Source organism: Schistocerca piceifrons, chromosome 6 (genome assembly GCF_021461385.2).
Source record: "Schistocerca piceifrons isolate TAMUIC-IGC-003096 chromosome 6, iqSchPice1.1, whole genome shotgun sequence".
In the NCBI taxonomy this organism is placed as follows: Eukaryota; Metazoa; Arthropoda; class Insecta; order Orthoptera; family Acrididae; genus Schistocerca; species Schistocerca piceifrons.
In genome coordinates, this window is record NC_060143.1 from 407,357,286 (window position 1) to 407,375,900 (window position 18,615).

The following is an 18,615-nucleotide window of genomic DNA, read 5'->3' on the forward strand; positions in this document are numbered from 1 at the left end:
ATTTAAATGCAAGACATTAATCTTTGTTCATCAATTTCATAAAGAAATGATGCGTGTAAGAGATAAATTCAACAGAAATGGGAATTTCACCTACGGAATAAACGATAGAAGATGCAATAACTTTATGAGGAAAAGTAAATGGATCAGGATTAACAAACATTAACAAGGATATATTATACTCATCACAGAATAGCAGTCTTAACTAATTTTTTCTTTCAGAATACAAGGTGATTGATGCAGGTTGTCAGACAGAACTACACATCTTAGTTTTTAGTGATGAAATATGCTAGAGATAAGGAATAGTTGTATAATGAGTAATGAAGTGATATTTTTGCAGATGATAATGAATACTGATGAATAATGATGAAGGAAATGGTATTATGAATAATGAAGTTTTTCTTTACAGATGATGATAATAGTGAAGTTATGATGATATGGATAATGAAGTTTTCTTTACAGATGAGGATAATGTTGAAGTTATGTATTTAGGCTATGTAGTTGTTTAAGTATTTGTTGCAGTTTGTTTTGACAGCGGGTGTTATATTGCATAGTAGGATGACGGAAAGTTTTGGAAAGGACAGCTTTGGAACACATTTTATACACATTTCACTACCTGTTAATTCGAAGTTCACTACTTTTCAGCATAGTGTGCGTTTCTACTTTCAGGTCAATAATCCATTTTGTATATTTTTCCAGGAGAAGCTTTTCATGATACTTACTAAACCTGTTAGTTATTATACCTGTTCTAGTACTTGCATTTTCATTTTTTACCCATTTGTGTTTATGATTTATAAATGTGATCACATATACTGCCTTGTTACATAACCTTGCTACAGCTGACTCATGACGTATGACGTTACCTATCCTCATTTGCAGCAATAGGTCAAAAGCAAATAGTGTTATGCCTCAGCAATCAATTATCGATCCCAACGCAATGCATTGCTAACAAAAAAAAATGTATTACCAGTCCCACATGATGTCACTAGTTTATGATAATTCTGAGTAATACTGATTAGCTCTGAATAGTATGTCACTTGAGTAATGACTTCTTAATGAGACAAAAAAGTATATATTTAAGATAATGCTTTGTCACTAGCTAATAACTGCCACTGTTTATTGTAATGAGACTACTTATAATGCCTGTGATTATTAATGCTTTGATTGTAATTAACTGATTTTAATAATGACTTTGTAATGATCTGAATACTATTGAAGGAGAAACACTGTTTATTGTAATGAGACTACTTATAATGCCCACGATTATTAATGCTATGACTGTAATTAACTGTTTTAATAATGACTTCGTAATGATCTGAATAATACTGAATGATGAACTATGTTTTATTCTATTCAATACTTGCTGGCCACTGAGTGCCAATAATTAATGTCACTCGATGAATTGTTATTAATTATGCCATTAATTAGCTCTTGTTTTCAATGTTCATACTTTGTAATTGGAAATGAATGTGACTGTTTAATAATGCTTTGTAATTAGGAAAAGGCTAATAATTAATACTATTAGAATGACAAATGATTAATTAACTGTAATTAGGAGAAGGCTAATGATTATTACTATTGAAATGACAAATAATTAATTAACGATGCCATACTTTGTAATTGGAAATGAATGTGACTGTTTAATAATGCTTTGTAATTAGGAGAAGGCTAATGATTCTTACTAGATTGGAATGACACATAATTAATTAACTATGCTACTGTTTAATAATGCTTTGTAATTAGGAAAAGGTTAATGATTAATACTATTGAAATGACAAATGTTTAATTAACCATGCTATACTTTGTAACTAGGAAAAGAAGGCTACTGATTCCATGTAAAACAATTAATGAACATTTTTCTGTAATACTACATACTTGGTACAGAAATGTTCAATAACTGAGCTATGAATGCCACAAACTGCTAATTAAGTCTCTAATTGTCAATATTATGTGACTTGATGTCCTTCACCTCATAAGCTGACTATCCTGAATTATTGCAATGTCCATTTGTCCTGTTTATCCTAGTGATCATGGAGCACTATCTTTGGTTTTGCACTAATTCTACGTTGGTGTGCCTTGTAAGAGCGTGGTGTTGACACGACATGCTGTCCACTACCGTGAGCGATGAAGACGTTATTATGGTCCCACTGTTTGGTGTACCTAATGTACTGCCAAAATGAAAACATGGAACATTACTACGACAGTTCAGTGTCTTGGCTACACTGATAAATTCTGATGGGAAAAGAACTTCAAGTTGTGTCACTTGGTGTTGTACTTCTGTGGAAAGATATGGACTTTCAGAACAGCTGTGTGCAATCTAAAGTGCTACAACCATGATGCAATCCTTCCCTTTCCTATCCTAATTCTTGTCACATAATGAAAATCATTTTTTTTTGGTAACATCATTTCTGTTCGTGGGTTATACATTTCTTTCGATTCAATGAACTCCAGTGCGAGTACACTTATGTCACTGGTCGACATGATGTTTTGCCATTATGTTTATTTGTTGTGAAAATGCTAAAGACATTTTTTTCAGTGCGTGTGCACTTTGGACATGATCTTTTTTTTTGCCATTATGTTTATTTATTGCGAAAATACTAAAGACATTTTCTTTTTATTTGTTCTGAAGTACAGTATATGTACATTCTTGTCTTTTATATTGTATATACATTTTTATTGTAATGATATGTTCTGAACTACAGTGCATGTGCACTTATGTTAGGTGTTAATATGTTTCCTACTGAACTTCAGTACCTGTGCACTTTTCTCATTTTTCAATATGATTTGTACTATTCTGTATATTCAATACTTCAATGCGTATGCACTTATGTCATTTGTTACTAATTGTATTTACATTTCATCATTTGCTGATATGTTCTCAACTGCAGTGCATGTGCACTCATGTCACTTTTCAACATAATATTTTTTGCCAGTCTGTTCATTTGTTCTGAATATGCTAAAGAATTTTTTCAGTGCCTGTGCACTTTGTTTTCTGTCAAATAATTTTTATATACACTTTTCTGATTTGCTACTATGTTTTGTACTCACATTTTGTCTTTGTCTGATATATTTTGTACTTAGTGCGTGTGCACAACATTTACTTTATGTACTACATCTAAATATTCTGTAAATTGTAGAGGTTTATTAATTAGGAAAAAATTTTGCCGCGATGGCAAGTCCAAATGACTCACCATCGCTGCCAAATTTTTGCCCCCCCAGTGGAGGGTTATGAAACATGTATGTAACGCAGCAGCGATGGCGAGGCATTGCAGCATCTCTGACCAGAGGGTCGGCGCTTGACCGCGCGAGTGTTGCGAGCAGTTCGCTAGTTGTCGCTATGCAGAGCAGTACTCTGTCTGTAGTCGTGGAAGTCTGTAGCTCGATTTAGTTACGAGCAGTCGGTCAGTAGTAGTCGTGCAGTGCAGTGCAGTAGTAGTCGTCATGTAGAGCAGTTCATTCGAGTAGAGATGTGTGTGTAAGGAGGCGGGAAGCGTCGACATGGCATTCTGGTCAAGAGGCTAAATGAGGTATATTCTTAATTAAGGTAATCAATAGATAATGTAAAGTTTATTAATTGTAATTAATTTCCAACAAATGCCCCAATAATAATTTTTATTTCAAAAGCATTTTTTTTCAAAATTTTATTGTTTATTGAACTAAAGATTTCGTTGCACTTCCCATTTCACTCCACCTTTTTTTAAAGAAAAATTTCAGTAAAATCACAAAAAAAGGAATATTATTATTTGCAATGCAGTTCCTCCAAGCCGTGCGCACGAAAAAGAGCAGAAATTTGACATCCAGTTATTCTGAGGTAAGACTTTAATTCTGATTGTTTTACACAGGGCCAAAGACCGATATTTCGGTTTAATTGAATTTTCTTATCACTGAATTGACCTTAATTTTTTGTGAAGAACTTATATTTGAGTCAGATTACGAATTTCACATTTTTGTTGCCATTGTCAGTACATTTCATTGTGGGGAGGTTACACTTAGCGCAATGTCCATTAGCATTCTTAAATAATATTGACACTCTTTGAAAATTATTGTGGGGAGGTTACACTCGGCTCCCATTTGTATTAAGTATTGTCCTTTTCATTTAAATGACGGTGGGGAGGTTACAACTTAACCGCCGGAGGGCGTTCGTACCCTACGACTCATCGTTCCAAAGAAAGTATAATAAAATATAGTATCAGTCACTTAATAAGATCATCTTGTTGATGAAATATATTACATGAACAGAGCATCTCAACAAGAGCATTTCAGAATCACGGATTACTGCTTAAACACTACTGTTTAACAATTTTAATTCTAATTTTGTTTTAAATTTATTATATTTTATCATTGCAATAACATTTACGATTGGTAAGCCCACTATACACTTTAACTGTTGTGTTGCTTATTTTATGGCCTTCTGTAGTGTTTTATAGTTTCACTAGCGACATTTAAGGAGCTTAGACACAAAAATATTTCATGGCTAATCTGTCCCAGTTTCTTTTTTTTCCTGTGTGCACTGCAGCCTAGTTTATACCATATTTGAAATATATGCGACGATACTAAGATGATTTTGCGTCTATTTTGCAATGATGGTTGGTTGGTTTGGGGAAGGAGACCAGACAGCGTGGTCATTGGTCTCATCGTATTAGGGAAGGATGGGGAAGGAAGTCGGCCTTGCCCTTTCAGAGCAACCATCCCGGCATTTGCCTGGAGCGATTTAGGGAAATCACGGAAAACCTAAATCAGGATGGCCGGACGCGGGATTGAACCGTCGTCCTCCCAAATGCGAGTCCAGTGTCTAACCACTGTGCCACCCCGCTCGGTTTTTGCAATGATGGCACTATGGCTTCATTATATTATGACATACTGTAAAACCGGTATGCAACGTCGTATTCTAAGCGCATTTTCCCATACCTATGGAATTAATGCTTTTCATAATGGCATATTTTTTGTTTTAGGATGTAAGTTGTCTAATACTTGTACTTCATATTTTCAGGTTTAGCTGTAGGTCTGAAAATGGTCACTGCTGACCAATATCGATAATCTTAAGACCACAGATTTTGTGAGTGATGTGTTGGTAAATGTGCCAACACCTTGTTGATAGAGGAGGCCTAAATCTAACGCAGACAGGCGTGAATTGTGAAACAGGATAAGTAGTAAATTCTAATAAGAAAAGTATGCAAGTCCTCGAATACTTAACTTTTAATTATCCTTGTTGTTTACAGCATTCTGGATGAGACATTTCATACTAACTATCAAACTATGTAAGGCTAATGGCGCCTTGCTAGGTCGTAGCCATGGACTTAGCTGAAGGCTATTCTGTCTCTCGGCAAATGAGAGAAAGGCTTCGTCAGTGTAGTCGCTAGCAAAGTCGTCGTACAACTGGGGCGAGTTCTATCCCGTATCTCGAGACCTGCCTTGTGGTGGCGCTCGGTCTGCGATCACACAGTGGCGACACGCGGGTCCGACATGTACTAAATGGACCGCGGCCGATTTAAGCTACCACCTAGCAAGTGTGGTGTCTGGCGGTGACACCACAGTGAGGATTGATAGAAATAAGGAAGTTTATTCTACATTTCCTGCATCGCTGTTTTCACCCGGAACTACGTCGCAGATTGTGAAAGTTGGTATAAGCAGGGCGTCAGCACTGGCTGAAAGGACATTCCTCGCTAAAAGAATTCCACGCGAATCAAATTTAGGCCTTAATTTGAGAGAGAAACTTCCGAGAATGTATGTTTGAATCCCAGCATCATGTGGAAATTGTTGTGGATTGGCAGGAGAGCCAGCCCAGGAATATTAGAGGAAGCCGAAAGGCACGCGTTTTAGCTCACGCAGGCTGGCGTGAGGTCTGGAACAGGAAAGGGAAATAAGAATGCAGAAAAACGGACGTAGCTGGAGGAATACTTAACTTTGATCCATTAATGGTGAACGTCGGTCTTGCCGTTACATGATTCACAATATTAATAGCAACTGATAATGGCGCCTTGCTAGGTCGTAGCAAATGACGTAGCTGAAGGCTATGCTAACTATCGTCTCGGCAAATGAGAGCGTATTTTGTCAGTGAACCATCGCTACCAAAGTCGGTTGTACAACTGGGCGAGTGCTAGGAAGTCTCTCTAGACCTGCCGTGTGGCGGCGCTCGGTCTGCAATCACTGATAGTGGCGACACGCGGGTCCGACGTATACTAACGGACCGCGGCCGATTTAAAGGCTACCACCTAGCAAGTGTGGTGTCTAGCGGTGACACCACATTCCTCCCCCGCAAATCGCCGTACGGTTGTGTTATAAGGCTTCCGCCCGCCGTGGGGAGGACCCCATGTTGACGTATGCGACGAGGTGGGGAGCCTAACAACAGGCGAGGCTGTGCCACCCGCATCCTGCCATTCGGTCCGCGGGGACCTCGGAAACGCCTGAAAACCTGCTCCAGAGTGCACACCAACATGCGGTGTATGCGCCCGAAGAGAGACAGGAAGGGCCGAAGGGTCGACCTCCATTGGGTCGGGGCACCCGACGGGCGAAGACGCCTTATGGTCCGGAGTGGGCAAGAGTTCCATGTCGCAGGACATCCGGTCACGGGAAGCGAACGGTGGCGCGTGACCCAGGGAGGCGCCCGGCGGTTGCAGCGACGCGTCCACTGCGGGCGTCGCTGGTGGGAGAACAGGCGGCGGCGGCGGCGGCGGCGCGTCGCCAAGGGGCAAAATGTAAGGCAGCGTCGGTAACACCTGAGGCTGAGGCGAGCCAGTAGATGGGTCCCCAGGGCGCTGACCGGACGGCACTGTCGCTGAAAGCAGACGGCGAGCGGCAGATCCCATGCGACGACAGAGGCGCAGCTGGTTGAGATGCCGGCGCACCTCACCAGAGGCCCCCAAAACCAGATACATAGCGCGTCCGAGGCAGCGAAGAATGCGCCCTTCGAGCCAACGCCGTGAACCTCGATAGTGGCGATAGTAGACAACGTCGCCTGGAGCAAAAGCAGGTGTCTGCCGCTGCACAGGAACCTGATGCGGCGGATGTAGCAAAGACATCAAGGTTCGATGATGACGACCGTGGAGCAACTCAGCCGGCGAGCGACCATCTCGGGGCTGAGAGCAATACGAGGACAAAAAGAGCAATAACGCGTCCTCCCGAGAATGTGACTCTTTCATCTTCAACATCTGGGACTTGAAAGTCTTGACCAATCGTTCAGCGGCACCGTTTGACTGTGGCGAAAACGGCGCGGACGTCAGATGTTGAATACCATTGGCCTTGCAGAATGACAAATTCTGCGGACATGAATTGTGGGCCATTGTCGGAAACAATAGTCTTTGGAAGACCTTCAATGGAAAAAATAGCAGATAACGCTTGGATGGTGGCAGATGACGTCGTGGAAGACATCCGGACAACAAAAGGAAAATTACTGAATGAATCTACCACAACCAACCAGCGAGCATTCCAGAATGGACCAGCAAAATCGATGTGTAAGCGTTGCCAAGGGGAAGTGGCTTTTGGCCATGCAAAGAATTTCCGCGGCGGTGCTGATTGTTGTTCGGCACACACCATGCAAGAAGAGCACATATGCGTAATCGCGGCATCGATTCCGAACCAAGTACAGTGCTGCCGAGCAAGTTGTTTCGTTCTCACGATACCCCAATGTCCTTGGTGGAGAAGCTGTAAGACAGAGGACTGTAACGAACGTGGTAGCACGACCCTGGACTGATCATTATCTGAACGCAACAGCAAAACACCACGTCGAACAAAAAGTCTCTCCTTGTGAGCAAAAATCGGCGAACCAACGGATCCCCGATCCGTGACTTTGACAAGGGCCATTGCGTAGCAACAAAATGCAGAACGGTAGCAAGGACAGGGTCGGCGGCTGTGGCTGTAGCTACACGACGAAAATCAATCGGAAACGATTCGACCACGTCATCGGTTTCCGCATCAATGAACACGCAAGCTAGTTCGGAGGAATCGAATGCTCTATCCCCAGCAACGGGCAAACGGGACAACGCATCGGCGTTTCCGTGCTTAGCAGTGGACCGATACAAGATATCGTAGTGGTACTGCGAGAGGAAAATAGACCAGCGAATGAGTTTCTGCGCTGTACGTGGAGGTACAGGCTTGTTCGGATGAAAAAGCGATGTCAAAGGTTTGTGGTCTGCGACGATGGTAAAGTGACGACCATACAAGAAATCATGAAACTTTGTAACACCAAATACGAGAGCCAATACTTCCTTCTCGATCTGTGAATAATTTCTTTGCGCAGATGAGAGCAATTTGGACGCAAAGGCAATAGGGCGATCGTGCGATCCATCTTTGTGCGCAAGCACAGCACCGATCCCGAAATCCGATGCATCTACCATCAATAAAAGGGGCTTCTGGGGATCGAATGGCGTAAGGCAAGTATTGGAAAGCAACGCCGATTTCAACTGGCGAAAGGCGCGTTCGCATTCCGTCGTCCAGACGAACGGAATACCTTTACGGCGTAAGCGATGAAGCGGAGCTGAAATGGAAGAGGCGTGGCGCACATATTTATGGTAATAGTTGATTTTTCCCAGCACACTGTGTAGCCGCTTCAAATTCTGCGGCGAAGGCAAGTCTTGTATGGCACGGAGGTGCTCGGGACTGAAATGTATGCCTTGGGCATTGAGTACATGTCGCAGGTAGGGCAAGTCCCGAGCAAAAAACACACATTTGTCCTTCCGCAAGCGAAGGCCATTTTGACGCAAGACCTGAAATAAGTTCTGAGATTGGCTAAATGTTCTTCTCCCGTCTTTCAGGAGATCACAATATCGACCAGATAGTTTGCTGCAGTAGGGACCGACGCACAAACAGTTTGTAGATATTGCTGAAACAATGCAGGGGCGGATGCACACCCGAATGGCAGTCATTGGTATCGATACAAACTAAGATGCGTGTTAACCACCAAAATGCGCTGGGATTCTTCGCCCACTGGTATTTGCAAGTACGCATCTTCCAGGTCCAACTTCGAAAAATGTTTACCCGGGCACAGTTTGTCAAAAAGATCTTCCGGGCGGGGTAAAGGAAAAGTTGCAATCATTAGTTGCGGATTCACTGTTGCCTTGAAGTCCACACAAAGTCTCAATTTTCCCGAAGGTTTTGGCAAAATTACTAAGGGTGATGCCCAGAGAGAAGCCTGCACACGTTCAATTACACCCTGTGATTCCAAATCGTGTAATGTTTTTGCGACCTCATCACGCAATGCGTGGGGAACATTGTGCGCTCTGAAAAATTTCAGTTCTAATTGTGCTTTTAGTTCTTAGCGCAACCAAGGCCCGGTGCAAAAATGTCTGCAAATTCTTCACATAGACGAGAAACACTATCTGCAGGCACAGTCTGGTTCACTGATAGGACCTGATTGACTATAGACAAGTTAAACAACTGAAATAAATCGAAACCAAACAAGTTCACTGCAGAAGAAGAAAGAAGGACGTAAAATGACAAGTTTTGTTTGTCCTTTGTATGTTGCAAGAAGGCTGCACTGTCCTAACACAGGGATCGCTTGTCCTGAATAACTACTTAACATTTGCGGCATGCAACGGAGGTGTGCCCAGCTGTTTGTACGTGTCGTGATTGATCAGTGAAACTGCAGCTCCGGTATCGAGCTGGAATGGTATCACTTTGCCGTTAATGTCCAAATCTAAAAAAAGTTTATTGTCCTGCTGACGACAAGAGCGACTGTCTCGTGCAACGTGAACTGACACTGGTACATAATCATTTGCGACTTGACGGGATTTCCGGCGATGTCGACGCACACTCTGTGTGGGACGAACACAGTCACTGTTAGAGAGAGTGGCACTGGGCGGAGTGGAATGAACTACATGAATTTCCATGGGCGAAGTTTCACGAGCCTGAGTATCCTTGGTTCGAATTCGGCGTGAATCAAAGGGCCTGGACTGGTTGTGAGTGTCCGATCTGAGCTTTTTCTGGCAAACACTCTGAACATTCCTTTTTTATTACAGAAAAAGCAAATAGCCTGGAGTGACGGGCAATTCTCACTCGAATGTCTAGTAGCACACCACGGGCATGATTTGGGCACAGCATTTACTTACCTGCACGGCACACGTGGCTGAGAGCCTGGCGGCCGCTCCGCAGCCGGGCGCGAGGACTTTTTACTATTTTGTGCAGCGCGCCCGGTGGGCCGGTTAACGTGACACACGGGTGGCGAAGTTTCAAATGATTCCTGAGCAAAGTCAAGTGTGTCCTGCCGCTCCAGTATGTCCATCACTTGTTGAAGGGAGGGATTGACTAGTTTCAAAATCTGTCCCCTGATACGAACATCAGAAATGTTCTGTGCAATTGCATCACGTACCATAGTATCTGAGTAAGAGAGTCCACATTGACACTCAAAAGCACAATCCCTAGTAAGGCCTTGCAAAGTTGCAACCCACCCCGATTAGTTTGACCGGCCGTACGTTTTGTACGAAAGAAGGTACACCTTTTTGCAACTACATTGCCTGATTCTTTGAAATATGCATCTAATGCAGACAAAATTTCGTCGTAGGACAGATTTGCTACGTCGTATCGGGGAAATAATTTGGCTATCACACGGTACATGGTCACTCCAACGGAGGACAATAAAAAAGGCTGCCGCTCGTTACCTTGAATTCTGTAGGCGGCGAGATGGAATCCAAATTGGCGTGACCACTCTGTCCAGCTTTCCAGTGCCGCATCAAAAGGTCGAAAAGTTGGTGCAACAGCGTGTTGTGGCTCCGTGAGCGGTGGAGGGGCGGCTGCCGCATCGTTTTGCATTGCACGTTGACCCTGGACATGTTGTCCAAGGGCATCCAGTAAGGCCTGCGTCTGCTGATTCTGTAAGCGATAAAATTCGGACAGTACATCTGGAGATTGTGGCGAAGCCATTACACAAGTAAATCAGGGCAATATCGATAAGAACGCGGGGCCTCGTCGCCAAATGTTGTGGATTGGCTGGAGAGCCAACCCAGGAATATTAGAGGAAGCCGAAAGGCACGCGTTTTAGCTCACGCAGGCTGGCGTGAGGTCTGGAACAGGAAAGGGAAATAAGAATGTAGAAAAACGGTCGTAGCTGGAGGAATACTTAACTTTAATCCATTAATGGTGAACGTCGGTCTTGCCGTTGCATGATTCACAATATTAATAGCAACTGATAATGGCGCCTTGCTAGGTCGTAGCAAATGACGTAGCTGAAGGCTATGCTAACTATCGTCTCGGCAAATGAGAGCGTATTTTGTCAGTGAACCATCGCTACCAAAGTCGGTTGTACAACTGGGCGACTGCTAGGAAGTCTCTCTAGACCTGCCGTGTGGCGGCGCTCGGTCTGCAATCACTGATAGTGGCGACACGCGGGTCCGACGTATACTAACGGACCGTGGCCGATTTAAAGGCTACCACCTAGCAAGTGTGGTGTCTGGCGGTGACACCACAGAAATGAATCGTGGACCATGGTAAAACTGGAAAATAATCGACGTTTTTGTGGGGTGTGACTGAAGAGTGCTAAGGGTTAGGTGGACGGTTAAGGTAAGAAATGAGGAGGTTCTCTGCAGAATCAACGAGGAAGGGAATATGTACAAAACGCTGGATGGGGTGACATCAAAGCATAAGTTCGATGATAGTGGAGGGGCCCTAGATTCTGCTGATGTAAATTGTAGCCTCCAGCCTGGTAATACCATGTTCTTTAGCCCAGGAGAGCATAAAAGTTTCTCGTAGTTGCATGTCTGGACACTTCATAAAATCTAAAAAGTGGTTACCGATAACTTTGTTCACACCTGTGGTTGAGAGTTGACATATATATCTTTTATGTATTTTTACTCTACAGCTGGAGTCATCCATGTTAAACAGCCACTTCCAGCTGCCTTACTGTTGTCCACAATCATATTTTGTTTCACTGGCAGTCTGCATTGTTGTTTCCCTGGTAGTCTCCTTCTATGCAGAAGTCATGGTTTGATATAAGGTAGCCGTACATTTTTATTTTATTAAAAATTCCGACAAAAGCTTGCGTTATGTCCAAATCCAAAAGGTAATAGTCGTCTACACAAATCTACTGCAATAATTCAGGCAGCTCTGCCATTAGAACATACAATTTAACGTCGGTTTATTCCACTCCATATGGTATAGCCACAGGCTGTTTATATTTACTCGGAATGGTTTTCAGTGCTTCCTTGCCGATTTCTCCAGTATTCCTCTTATCGTCACACTGTCGTTCCCGTTTAGGAGAAAATATAGATTCGCTTTGACACCGTGTCTCGTACTGATGAACTTGGAGGATTTACCATAGGTAATAATTAAATGACCTACACATCTCCTTCAGTAACATTACAGACTGTCCCTTCCATAATTACTCCTGACAGTCCACTTGATCACGTATTTTAACTACCATAATGTCATCGCAAAACGATTATGTAATGGGAGTAAACGCATATAAATCCTTCATCCTAAGGAACGGGCCATTATTGGCGTCATTTATGTTGCCAACTGCGGTAAAAACATTGTCCAGGTCCCCCAGTAATAACCCATAAACCAAAGCGTTCGTTGGTTGGTCTCGTCTTCCTCCATAAAGTTGAGGAATGTTCGGCACCTTTGAGGAATCCATGTTGACACTTTTAACTACCACAGAAGACTGATCGGTTTTAGGTATAAAAACTCCTTTTATGCGCTAAAGATCCAGATAGCAACACTTCTGATCACAAATACTACATTTGGTTGCAGTTGCAATCCAGTTGTAAACTACTAGCCATATTTTGCTACTTTCTGCGCAAGCTGTCCGTGGGAGGTCAGCCGCATGATACAGTGTAACGCTATGTTCGAACGCAGTACACTTACCTACAGTCTAGTACTGACGATGGGCAGTGTTCCTCGCTCCTACGGACATCTGGCACACAAAATAGCACAAAAACAATTTTGAAATCTTCAGAGTGTAAAAGGAAGCTTAGTATTCGCAAGTGGTCAGTCTTCTGTGGCAGATGAAAGTGTTTTGGAATGGGCACAACAAATACTTTAAGAAGAGACACAGTATTTTACAGTTATTTTAAATTTCGCAAACATTTCATTTAGTTTATTTTGCTAAGATGTCAGAACGATTGGTGGATAGAATAGATGGCTCAAATATTGTTGCTACCACGTTTGTATACGTTCCAACTGATTTAATTTGTAACTGACCATCTCCTTTGTGTTAAAAGTCTTATAAGTAACTTAGTTCTACTATGAAATACATATTTTAACTTTGTTTTTGTAATCTCACGTCCCCTAACCTGGTAGGAAGATTCATGTCTATACAGACATTTTTAAATACACCAATGCATGTTGAGATGTCAGTGGGCTAAGTCGAGTGACGTACCTCTCGTGTAATTTAAGTGATTGACTGCCTACATTTAGTCATCTTCTGAACAGTGATTTCTGTGAACAATGTTTACCAGTAAACCACATACTCTAGATTATAGGGGCTCATATTTTAATTGATTTTAGATATTCAGAGACAGGAGATGCTACAACCAAGGAACACAGTGCCAGAATTGTCTTGTGCTGTGCGTCTTTCATAAAGAAACTGTTCAAAAAAGCTATAAACTTTGTGGTCCTCTCAGTTTTGACCAGAAAGAATTACGTTTGAATGTAGTTCTAATTGAATTTAATGTCAACAGGAGCGGAAGCAGCTGCAGTAGATGACCACGAGTTTAGCCAGTATTTCTGTTTGGATCGAAAATTTGGAGTTCATGTCAGCAATAGAAGCAACAGCAACAGCTTACCACAAGTGAAATCCTGTGTGGTGTAGCAAGTTAATAAGGAGACTACACTGTTTATGTTTTGTGTGTGTGTGTGTGTGTGTGTGTGTGTGTGTGTGTGTGTGTGTGTGTGTGTGTATGTGTTAGCAGAAGAGCCAACACCGTGTTACGAGTGGAGGCCGAAATGCACGCGTTTTAGCTCACGCAGGCTGGCGTGAGGGGGGAGGAACTATACTGACGTGAGGTCTGGAACGTGATAAGGAATGAGAATTCAGAAAGCGGACGTAATTAGTTTGATACTCAGCTTTAATCCATTAATGATGAACGTCGCTCTTGACGGTACATGATTCACAATATTATCTGTTCAGAATACATTCTTGAAGATAGTAATTATAGTAACTGAATAAGGCGCCTTGCTAGGTCGTAGCAAATGACGTAGCTGAAGGCTATGCTAAACTGTCGTCTCTGCAAACGAGAGCGTATGTAGACAGTGAACCAACGCTAGCAAAGTCGGCCTTACAACTGGGGCTCGTGCTAGGGAGTCTCTCTAGACTAGACCTGCCGTGTGGCGGCGCTCGGTTTGCAATACTGATAGTGGCAACACGCGGGTCCGACGTATATTAACGGACCGCGGCCGATTTAAAGGCTACCACCTAGCAAGTGTGGTGTCTGGCGGTGGCACTACAGTTTTAATCACTGAAGAGTTTTTGAAGTTTATTATTCGTGGGCCATTTACATACACACATCAAAAAAAGTTTTGCATCACCCCGGTTTCTAGTACTCCTAAAGACAGACGTTGACTGTGGGGATTGTATCGCAGACACAGTCCTTTTGACTGTTCAGAGATGTCAATGAACCACTAAACTCCCCCCCCCCCTCCCCCAAAGATGTAAACAACTATGCACGAGCAGCGCCTGTTAGACGGAGTGCGTCCGTTAGCCGAACAGTTCCAGCCATTCCGCCAGGAAGGAGGTACACGGCTCGTGTTGTCAGTAGTTCAACAATGCCTAGACGGTCAATACCGCGGTTCGATTGCGACCGCATTGTTACTTTGTGCCAGGAAGGGCTCTCAACAAAGAGAAGTGTCCAGGCGTCTCGGAGTGAACCAAAGCGATGTTTTTCGGACATGGAGGAGATAAACAGAGACAGGAAATGTCGATGACATGCATCGCTCAGGCCGCCCAGGGGCTACTACTGCAGTGGATGACCGTTACCTACGGATTATGGCTCGGAGGAACACTGACAGCAACGCCACCATGTCGAATAATGCTTTTCGTGCTGCCACAGAACGTCGTGTTACGACTCAAACTGTTCGCAATAGGCTTCATGATGCGCAACTTGACTCCCGACGTCCATGGCGAGGTTCATCTTCGCAACCACGAGACCTCGCAGCGCGGTACAGATGGGCCCAACAAAATGCCGGATGGACCGCTCAGAATTGGCATCACGTTCTCTTCACCGATGAGTGTCGCATATGCCTTCAACCAGACAATCCACAGAGACGTGTATGAAGGCAATCCCGTCAGGCTGAACGCCTTCGACACAATGTCCAGCGAGTGCAGCAAGGTGGAGGTTCCCTGGTGTTTTGGGGTGGCATTATGTGGGGCCGACGTACGCCGCTGGTGCTCATGGAAGGCGCCGTAGCGGCTGTACGATACGTGAATGCCACCCTCCGACCAATAGTGCAACCATATTGGCAGCATATTGGCGTGGCATTCGTCTTCATGGACGACAATCGCGCCCCCATCTTACACATCTTGTGAATGACTTCCTTCAGGATAACGACATCGCTCGACTAGAGTGGCCAGCGTGTTCTACAGACATGAACCCTATCAAACATGCCTAGGATAGATTGAAAAGGGCTGTTTATGGACGACGACGTGACCGACCAACCACTCTGAGAGATCTACGCCAAAAAGCCGCCATTGAGGAGTGGGACAATCTGGACCGACAGTGCCTTGATGAACTTGTGGATAGTACGCCACGACGAATACAAGCCTGCATCAATGCATGAGGACGTGCTACTGGGTATTAGAGGTACCAGTGTGTGCAGCAATCTGGAGCACCACCTTTGAGGGTCTCGCTGTATGGTGGTACAACATGCAATGTGTGGTTTCCATGAGCAATAAAAAGGGCGGAAACGATGTTTATGTTGATCTCTATTCCAATTTACCGTATAGGTTCGGGAACTCTCGAAACCGAGGTGATGCAGAACTTTTTTGATGTACGCATTTATACAACGATGTCTAATGTTGATATGCATAGGAAAGATTAATCTGACGAACAGGAAGGAGAACAAAACGATTGGTATGATTTTAATGCTGACTCGCAGGGAGGTGAAGGTAAAATTTTTGATTAGGTTAGACTTTGATAAATGCATTGGGTCAAGTAAAAGAAAATGTAATAAAAATGAGATCAGGTATAGTCTCAGAGGAGGATAATGTGAACAAGAGCATTGAATCACTAAAAATGATATAGGGGCGCGAGTGGATAGTTTAGCCACCAAAGTGGACGACTTGTCACGATGAATGACTGACGTAGAAGAGTTCTAAGACCTGAAATAGATATTATAAGCGTAGAGTTTACCAAACAAATAATTAGGAGAATGAGGAATAGTTCAAAACTAGAAACGGAAATATGTTGGCACGAGAAACAGAAATAAAAACACAAATTACAGATATAAATCAAGTGTTTCAAACACAAATAGAATCACTCTGTATCAGTCCAGAGACTTAGAGAGGTGTAGTGTCTAGGAGAGCACATAACCGAAACCTATCTGTAACCGACAGCAATACCGTCCAAAGTGAAAATGTTGCGAATTTAACAACAACTAAATATTCTACAGGAAATTGTTGACCCAATTACTTGAATAATTGTGATAATAATAGCTTTTGGGCAAATATAATTGTAATTTCTTTTTCTCGGGAGAGGGAAAAATCCATCCTGGAGCCTTCATTCAGTACTATAGAGATAAATTTGCACCTACAATGTCAGATGATCACAAAATCTAGTTCTGTAAAACAATTTTAGATAAAGAAGTATTTTACTGGCCAGTAAAATTGCTACACCAAGAAGAAATGCAGATGATAAACGGGATTCATTGGACAATTATATTATACTAGAACTGACATGTGATTACATTTTCACGCAGTTTGGGTGTATAGATCCTGAGAAATCAGTACCCAGAAAACCCACCTCTGTCCGTAATACCGGCCTTGATACGCCTGGGCATTGAGTCAAACAGAGATTAGATGGCAGCGTCAACATCAAGAGTAGTGACTGGCGTATTGTGACGAGCCAGTTGCTCGGTCACCATTGACCAGACGTTTTCAATTGGTGAGAGATCTGGAGAATGTGCTCGCCAGGGCAGCAGTCGAACATTTTCTGTATCCAAAAAGGCCCGTACAGGACCTGCAACATGCGGCCGTGCATTATCCTGCTGAAATGTAGGGTTTCTCAGGGATCGAATGAAGGATTGAGCCACGGGTCGTAACACATTCTGAAATGTAACGTCCACTATTCAAAGTGCCGTCAATGCGAACAAGAGGTGACCGAGACGTGTAACCAATGGCACCCCATACCATCACGCCGGGTGATACCCCAGTATCGCGATGACGAATACACGCTTCCAATGTACGTTCACCGAGATGTCGCCAAACACGGATGCGACCATCATGATGCTGTAAACAGAATCCTACTTCAACCGAAAAAATGACGTTTGGCCATTCGTGCACCCAGGTTCGTCGTTGAGTACGCCATCGCAGGCGCCCCTGTCTGTGATGCAACGTCAAGGGTAACCGCAGCCATGGTCTCAGAGCTAATAGTCCATGCTGCTGCAAACGTCGTCGAACTGTTCGTTGTTGTCTTGCAAACGTCCCCATATGCCGGCCGAGGTGACCGAGCAGTTGTAGGCGCTTCAGTCTGCAACCGTGCGACCGCTACGGTCGCAGGTTCGAATCCTGCCTCGGGCGTGGATGCGTGTGATGTCCTTAGGTTAGATAGGTTTAAGTAGTTCTACGTTCTAGGGGACTGATGATCTCAGATGTTAAGTCCCATAGTGCTCAGAGCCATTTGAACCATTTTTTCGTCCCCATATGTTGACTCAGGGATCGAGACTTGGCTGCACGATCCGTTACAGCCATGAGGATAAGATGCGTGTCATCTCGACTACTAGTGATACGAGGCCGTTGAGATCCAGAACGGCGTTCCGTATTACCCTCCTGAATCCACCGATTCCATATTTTGCTAACGGTCATTGGATCTCGACCATTGCGAGCAGCAATGTCGCGATACGATAAACCGCAATCGCGATAGGCTACAATCCGACATTTATCAAAGTCGGAAACGTGATGGTACACATTTCTCCTCCTTACATGAGGCATCACAACAACGTTTCGCCGGCCGCGGTGGTCTCGCGGTTCTAGGCGCGCAGTCCGGAACCGCGCGACTGCTACGGTCGCAGGTTCGAATCCTGCCTCGGGCGTGGATGTGTGTGATGTCCTTAGGTTAGTTAGGTTTAAGTAGTTCTAAGTTCTAGGGGACTGATGACCACAGAAGTTAAGTCCCATAGTGCTCAGAGCCATTTGAACCATTTGAACCAACAACGTTTCACCAGGCAACGTCGGTCAACTGTTGTTTGTGTATGAGAAATCGGTTGGAACTTTCCTCATGTCAGCACGTTGTAGGTTTCGCCATCGGCGCCAACCATGTGTAAATGCTCTGAAAAGCCAATCATTTGCATATCACAGTATCTTCTTCCTGTCGGTTAAATTTCACGTCTGTAGCATGTCATATACGTGGTGTAGCAATTTTAATGGCCAGTAGTGTATATTTAACAATATCGCTTATGGTGAATTTGAAAAGCTTTTTCTCAACTCTGGTCTCACGCTAAACAAGAAAGAATTGAAAATTCGTCCTTGAATGGGTCTTG